The sequence below is a fragment of the Callithrix jacchus genome, chromosome 1 (genome assembly GCF_049354715.1).
Source record: "Callithrix jacchus isolate 240 chromosome 1, calJac240_pri, whole genome shotgun sequence".
NCBI lineage: Eukaryota > Metazoa > Chordata > Mammalia > Primates > Cebidae > Callithrix > Callithrix jacchus.
The window spans coordinates 5,149,711-5,158,275 of NC_133502.1; the positions used below are offsets into that span (position 1 = coordinate 5,149,711).

The 8,565-nt window shown below is 39.1% G+C and overlaps 1 pseudogene; it reads right to left on the reverse strand.

Moving 5' to 3' along the window:
* Positions 1-545: 545 nt before the first annotated feature.
* LOC118152125 (Krueppel-like factor 5 pseudogene) lies at positions 546-4,317 on the reverse strand (annotated as a pseudogene).
* Positions 4,318-8,565: the final 4,248 nt, after the last annotated feature.

Sequence of the window (8,565 nt, forward strand, 5' to 3'; positions counted from 1 at the left end):
ATGTGTTAGATTTTACACTCTGTATTTGCACAGTGGCTTCTCAGGGGCAATAGGTCTTTTGGGTTCAAACTGATGGCTGCATCACCAGTTTCTCTGGTTCTGGGGTTTCCAGACTAAGCCACGTTACCTGCTTCTTTGGTACTCTAGCTTGCAGGTGGCTGGTGGTGGAACTTCTTTACCTCTGATCATGTAAGCCGATTCCCTTAATAAATTGCCTTTTATGTATAATCTGTTGGTTATATCTCTCTGGAGAATTCCGACTAATACACAATCCAATGGAATGCTACTCTGGAGTAAAAATGAATTACTGATACAAGTTACAACATAAATGAATCACAAATACTTATGTTGAATGGAAGAAGCTAGAGAAAAAAATTAGTACATTCTATTTGGCTCTATTCATATAAAATTCTAGAAAATATACACTAATATATGTGACAGGAAGCAAATGGATGCTTGCCTGGGGATGGCAGGGAGGAATCCTAAAGGGCTGGCAAGAAAGGTTACAAAGACATACAGAAACTTTTGGGTGTGATGGATACATTCATTGTTTATATCGTGCTGATGGTTCCACTGATGTACAGATTACAATATTAAATATATGTAAACATATTCAATTTTATACTTTAAGAGAATATATTATTTGTCAATTACATCTCAATACATGTTTTAAAAATATAGATGGAGAGACACTATCACATATATTCTTCCTAATTATGTTTTATATCCATGATGATTTATTCAACCACCATGCATAAACTGAGACCCTGATTTTAGTCTTCAGGACAAAATTTACTAATTGGCTATCCATGTACATGATAATTTACTGTACATCTTCAACCAAATATACCATAACATTTCAGTTTTACACATATTAAACTAAACATTTTTAATCTACTTAGCATTTCAATCTACTTCAGGAAATGTTAATCTCTAGAACCCAGTAACTAAAAGAAAATCTTGAGAGAAATGTCAAATTTTTCTTCTTTATGTGTCAAAAATTTCCAGTAACTGGACTTTTGCACACAAAGACTTTCAGGATCTGGCCCTTAATCTTCTGCAATTATGTTTTCTCCCATTAAATTTTTTTAGACACTTTTTATTTTCAAAAAATGTTGTCATTAATATATAAACATCTCATTCTCTCAAAAAACTCTACAACTATACAGCCCGTTTGCTCCATTATTTACATAGGAAATGACCACAATACAAAAGTAAAAGGGAAAAAGAAGCAAAACAGCAACCAATTTATGCTTTTCATGTAGGTGAGTTTCCACATATAAAAATTTTGAAGCTCTTACAAAATTATTTACATCATTTGTCATCTATTTACACGTCTTAAGAGCAACTTTTCTAACAATAAAAAAATAATGTATGAAGTTATGAAAATTGTCTTTGAAAAATTTAGTATATTACCACAAAATAAACAATGTTTTTCTAAAAAAATAAATTTTTATTTCAATTAAGACCCCTTTTAACATTTTGCTTATTTATTCTGCCCCTTGGTCAGCAGCTTCAGCATCACGTCACTATTTTATATTGCATATATGTAGCACTGGCTTCCTTACGTTTTCAACACATCATTTATATTTAAAGGCAGACACTGAGTCATATTAACAATAGACTAAACGTCACTGTAACTTAGATAAAATTACTGTGTCTCACTGTGTATTACATGCAAAATCCACGTAAATTGTCATTTAACCAACAGTACTGCACTAGGGAACATGTTGATATATGAAAACTGCATCATAAAATCAGTGTTTCGGTACATGAAACCTCAACATAAATGCTACATTGTCATATGTGAAAACTACATCATAAGTCCTTCTTTTTAAAAATGACATTGTGTTTAGCTTATTGTAAGAGATTCAACTTTTGTATTTTGAAATATCTTCAAGCCCTTAAGTTTATAATTCACATAAAATACCTTTGCATTTAAAATAATCCTATTTTAGTCAGTGCATGAAATTTGCTTTTTTAAAGTTCATTTGAATTCCTTCCCTCTAAAGAAATAAATTTGGTAATTAATATTGAGAGGTATCTTATAAGAAATTCTAACTGTAAGTGTATTCATGGTTATTTTCAAAAGAATTATGACTTTTTCCCCAAAAGCATCCTTAAAAACTTGTAATAAACCTATAAAGCTGATTTGCATATTTACAAAATCCTGAATAGCAAATATAGGCAATTCATGTACATATATATTTTATATACATATATATGTATATTTTAAAACCGCACACATTTGTTAAATGGCCATTTGCGAATTGCCAGGTACACTGTATACCTCTAAGGAATTATCTACTATCAAAAAACACGACTCAATGCCAAGTAAAATCGTGACATAAAATCCATCCTTCTTCCGGTGCCTGCCAACTGATTTGTTTACTGAACACTGTCACATTAAATGATGGTGCCTAGGTAAAAACGCTGCACACCCTGCCCTCCACCGCTACCCCTTACCCATGTTGAGATGTGGCTGCCTGTCATCAGGTGAGATCTGCTTGAGTAAAGCGATATACATTACAGCAAGCATTCCAGATTCTGAAAAGGACTAAACACTTTGGTATTGATACAACGTAGTCCCTGTTTTCTCAAACACATAAAACAGACATTTCCAGTGTTTGCTGTTTTCTGTTTATATTGTTGTGATCTTCTTTTTTTTTAATAGGAAGAGTTAGGTTTCTCGTTTGAAAGGGAGCCCAGTTGGACCTGGAACGGGTAGCATGGGCAGTGGTCGGAGCGTGAGAAGCTGCGGTTGCACACGCTCGGCGCCCGTATACTTCGGTGGCGGTGGGTCAGTTCATGGAATCGGGCGAACCTCCAGTGGCAGCCTTCCCGGGTGCACTCGTACGGCTTCTCACCAGTGAGTGTTCAGGTGAGCTTTTCAATAAGAAGACTTCGTATACATTTTTTTGCAACCAGGGTAGTCGTAGTAGTGGATGCGTCGTTTCTCCAAATGTGGGTTCCTCCTTCTATTGCACCTGACAGGCTGAATGCTTTGCGAGTTGACTGGCAGGTGGTGGGTAAAGTTGGATTGTGAATTGCCAGTTTAGAAGCCATCGGAGCAGCACAGGATGGAGGCGGTGTTACATTCTGGAGCATCTCTGATTGTCTATGTGAACTTCCAGGCTCCGAGCTTGACGGTGAAGGGGGAAAGTAAGTGGCCTGTTGTGGAAGAAGCCGACTTGGCGTTGTGTATGTGCAGGGGAATTACACGTACACAACTGGAATTGTTTCCCTGCAGTATGCGGAGCAGCAGAGCTGTGTGCGCTAAGGCCTGCCGTGGCAGCTGACATAGACACATTAAGAGTGTCCATTGCTGCTGCCTGGTTTGTAGAACCGGGCATACCTAGATCCGGTGTATCCAGTAGCTGGCGCAGGTGGCCTTGCTGGGGAGGGACAGAAGGATGAGGATCTGGTGCAGGAAGTTCTTGTTTGATGAAAATATTGTTCGCCTCTGGAGCTACGTTGTCCTGTGAGCTGAATATACTGGTGAACTCGGGGAGGGCCTGGGTCGGGGTGGAGGGGGGGCAGCCATTTCACTCTGGTGACTGAAGATGGCAACAGGTTCTGTCTTGATCTGTGTGACGCAGGGTCTCTGGGATTTGTGGAGGCCAGATCTCAGGTGAGTGATGCGAGCGAGGAGGACGTTCCCGTGGGTACTGTAAGGTAAAGCCTTCGATGTCAGCGAAGAGCTGGTCTACGACGGAGGCACCGTCTCCTCTGCTTTTTCTGCTCTGGAATGATGGGAACCGAGGGAAGCTGAGGTGTCAGATACGTCTCCATTTCACATCTTGTCTGCACCGGCTCCTAGGGAGGCAGCCACGGGGGGCTGGGCAGGCTGCGGGGCCTGCCGGCGGTGGTGCGGCTGCTTCAGCTCCGCGCCGGGGAAGAAGCGCCGCGTCGCGGGCCGGGTTGGCTGCGCTCAGCACCGGCTTGAGCGTCCTGCGGCGTCCGCGGCTGGGGCACGGGTCCCAGGCGGGCGCTCCCGCTCAGCACGCGCCTAGCCGTGGGCACTCGGGGGCGCGGCTCCGGGCGCGGGTCGGGCACGCACCTCGCCCACGCTGGCCCGGGTCAGCGAGCTCTGCAGTGGGCCGCGGGCGGAGGAGCGGGGCTTTGGATGGACCTCTCGGTCAGAGGCGGGAACAGTATTCAAAGGCGCGCACCAAAAGCAAGAATCCTCCGCTGACACAAGAAAACGCCAGCCTCCTCTGGGCGGCCACCTGCTCCCGCCCCGCTCTCGGAAGCGCTTTCCCGCCACCGCCCACCTCCACGAGCGAGCTGCGAGCGCGCGAACCTGCCCCGCGACTCCTCCCGTTCAATGACTTTTTAAAAATATTATAATTGGCTGTTTTCCTTACGAACTTGCTAGGCTATTTTACGTCACATGCTTCACTTTATGTTGTTCCAGCTGCCTGTAAATCTGCCCCGTCATCATTTGTAAATTTTAATAGAATATTATATTCCTTATAAAGTTTGTTCCCATATCTTTCATTGACTTTGGAGTCCCTTTTTCCTTAGGATTCGTTATATTAAATATTATTATTGTATTAAATATATTATTTTATTATATTTCTTCAAAGTTAACTTCACTGGGAAGAGGGCATGGGGATGCATGTTCATTTGTACATGGCTAGTGCTCAGCACAGCGCCTGCCATGCACTTTGTATGTAATGAATTGCATGATGTGAAAAATGTGCAGGATAGGCCGGGTGCGGTGACTCACGCCTGTAATCCCAACACTTTGGGAGGCCGAGGCGGGCAGATCTCGAGGTCAGGATCCTGGCCAACATGGTGAAACCCCGTCTCTACTAAAATACCAAAAACTAGCCTGGCATGGTGGTGAGCACCTGTAGTCCCAGCTACTCGGGAGGCTGAGGCAGGGGACTTGCTTGAACTTGGGAGGTGAAGATTGCTGTGAGCCAAGATCATGCCATTGCAATTCAGCTTGGCAAGAGCGAGACTCCTTCTCATTAAATAATAATAATAACAATAATAAGATGATTGGACACCAGCAACAGTGCTTCTGCATGCCCAGAGAGGGCTTGTCTAGCTTAAATTGTTTTTTGCTTTTCTTTTCTTTAAGTATGAAAAGATAGTTTTCTCAAAGAAGGCGGCAGTTTTATTTATGTGGCAGAATGTACCAATCTGAGGTATCATATTTAATAAGCATTCTCCAGAAATTATTTGGGTAATATATATTTTTTAATCTAAAGAATCATTAGTAATGAGGGATATAAGTCATAATGATACATGACGGCCTTTCATTTGGTGGGTGGTATGATGGAATAAAGTGGTCTGTTAAGATTTATATCTGGACACAGATAAGGAGAAAATTTTTTACCCCTCAAAACCTATATGCAAGAAAGAACTGTTTATACAAATTCTGCATAATATCATAACCACTTATGAATGAAATTAACTCTGCATAACCAACATTAAAATTAACTTCATGGAAAGATATACAATAGATCAAATTGTGAATGTCATGGATCACATTAACTTTTAAGATGGTACTAATACATTAACTGTGCTATTTCCAAATGTTCATTTAATTTATTTGTTTACTATGTAATTTTTAATTTATTCAGAACTCCATGGTATTTCAGAAAGCTAATGCTTCCTTTTTCCAAGTCATATGGTGGGGGTTGGTAAATCAAAAATCATCAAAGGAATTTTAGCCTACCTCCCAAAAATGTTCTTGTCTTCCTCTTCCTTCTCTCACTTCTATTTTTGGCTCTTCTTTTTTTTCCTTTTCCTCCTCCTCATTATGAATATCATCATCATCCATTACCCTTAAAATCATGGTAGACCATATCTCTTTTTAGACATCTATTATTTTGCATGTATTAAAAACCTAAAGATGATAATATTGCTTTAAATCACATTTCGCCACTCAATGTGTTGCCTATTTTAAAACTGTGCTGATCTTAGAATTTAATAATACACTTTTTTTACCTGTTAGACCACATATTATAATTAAGTGTGATTCATAAAATTATTTAACACGTAATTTTCTAACATACATTAAACTGCAATTTTAGATGGGTAAAGTATGGTAACCAGGGAGTGGGACAATGGAGCAGTGAGTGTGTTGGGGAGACGTCGATCAAAGAATACAAAATTTCAGTTAGCTAGGAGAAATAAATTTAAGAGATTCATTTCACAAAATAGTGACTGTAGTTCATAACAATATTTTCCTTTCTGAAAAAATACAAAGAAGGTAATTTTTGGCCGGGCGCGGTGGCTCAAGCCTGTAATCCCAGCACTTTGGGAGGCCGAGGCAGGTGGATCACAAGGTCAAGAGATCGATACCATCTTGTCACCATGGTGAAACCCTGTCTCTACTAAAAATACAAAAAATTAGCTGGGTATGGTGGCGCGTGCCTGTAATCCCAGCTACTCAGGAGGCTGAGGCAGGAGGAGAATTGCCTGAACCCAGGAGGCGGTGGTTGCGGTGAGCCGAGATCGCGCCATTGCACTCCAGCCCGGGTAACAAGAGCGAAACACCACCTCAAAAAAAAAAAAAAAAAAAAAAGAAGATAATTTTTGAATGTTCTCACCATAAAATAACTTGGTGCAGTAATGCATATGTGAATTAACTAGATTTAGCCATTTTGCTATATATGTATATATTTCAAACAGCATGTTGCACACAATGTTACCTGTCACATAGTCACATATTTAACTAAAATCTGAAATACTTCTAAATAATCTTATTAAGCAATGCACTGCATAGAATTTTAATGGCCAAATATAATGTTACACATTCTACATGTGCACATACTTAAATATAAATACACCCATATATATATATATATATATATATATATATGAACACACATTTCACAGGCAAGGTCTCAGTGACCTCTGAGTCACTGAGTTGCTTATAAAATAGTTGCTCTAAAATTGCTGGCTGTCTTTGAGTTTCTTGAAGAATTGTATTATGTGAAGCTGCATGCATACACACTGAAGTCACTAGTCAGATAATATTAATGGAAGAATTAATGGCACAAAAATGTACTTCCTATCAATACAATATGATTTGGAATATATGAAAACTTACATTTATAAGTTGACATTTAAGAATGATACAATATTTACAATATATTTAATTTTGAGAACATGTTGACTGTTTTCAGGTTGGTATACTTTATTGACAACAAAATATTCTGAAAGGAAGAAATTTACAACAAAAAATACCTTAATTCCAGTGAGGCACAGACAGTGGGTCTCACCAGTTAATGTCCAGTCCAACATATTCTGGTTTCTTGATGTTAGGCATGGCCAAGTAACTCATTCTGAACAATGTATTGTAAGCAAATCCTATTTCTTCTCCTACTGTGTTGATCAGCTACATTCTAGAAGGGGAAACTGATTCAACTGAGTCCCTGAGTGACATTGTAGAATACCTTCCTTTTTTTGTACCAACCTTCATTGGATATGTAGTGTGATCAATGTAATTTTTTTTTTTGTTCAACTGCTTCATTTTCAGTGTTGATTTTAGTGTTGTTTTATCACCAGTTATTTAAGGAAGCCTAGGATGATATGATGCCTCATATTTTTCCTGGGATACTTTGAAGCCACAGTGTAAAGCTACCAGTTTGCGGTAAATGACTTTTGTGAGGTTTGTTTTATTTATTTATTTAATTGTATTTTATTGTGATTAAATATATGTAACATAAAATTTGCAACCTTATCCACTTAAAATGATCTTCTATACATTTGTAATGTGCAATCATCGCCACCACTCACTTCTGTAACTGTTTTCATCTTGTGAAAGTGAAAGTCTGCATCCATTAAACAATAAATCTATATTCACCCTGCCCTCCAGCACCTAGCAACCACTCCTCTTTTTTCTGTTTCTATAGATTTGACTACTTTAAGTACATAATATAAATGGAATCATACAGTCATTGTATTTTTGTGACTGGCTTATTTCAGTTAGCACATCGTCTTCAATACTCATTCATGTTGCAGTGTGTGTCAAAATTCTTTTCCTGGGGGGTGGTGGGCTAGGGGAGGAATAGGGGGGTGGGGGGATTGGGCAGGATAGCATTAGGAGAAATACCTAATGTAGGTGATGGGGTGATGGATGCAGCAAACCACCACTACAGCATGTGTATACCTATGCGACAAACATGCACGTTCTGCACATGTGCCCCAGAACTTAAAGTATAATAAATTAAAAAAAATTATTTTCCATTTTAGCCTGAATAATATTGTATAGTATATATGTACCATATTTTGCTTATCCATGCATCTGTTTTTGGGCACTTGGGTTGCTTCCACATTTTAGCTGTTGTAAATAATGTTGCTAGAAACATGGGTGCCCAAGTATCTCTTTAAGATTTGGCTTTTAATTGGGGCAGGGGGTATAAAACTGTAAGTGGAACTACCATACTGTTTTCCATAGTATCTGTTTTATTCTGTGTTCCTACCTACAGTGCACAAGGAATCCAAGTTCTCCACATCTTCCTCTGTTATTTTCTGTTCTTTTCTTTTTTAAAAAATAGTTGTCTTCCTAAAGGGTATTTCATTGTAGCTTTGATTTTCATT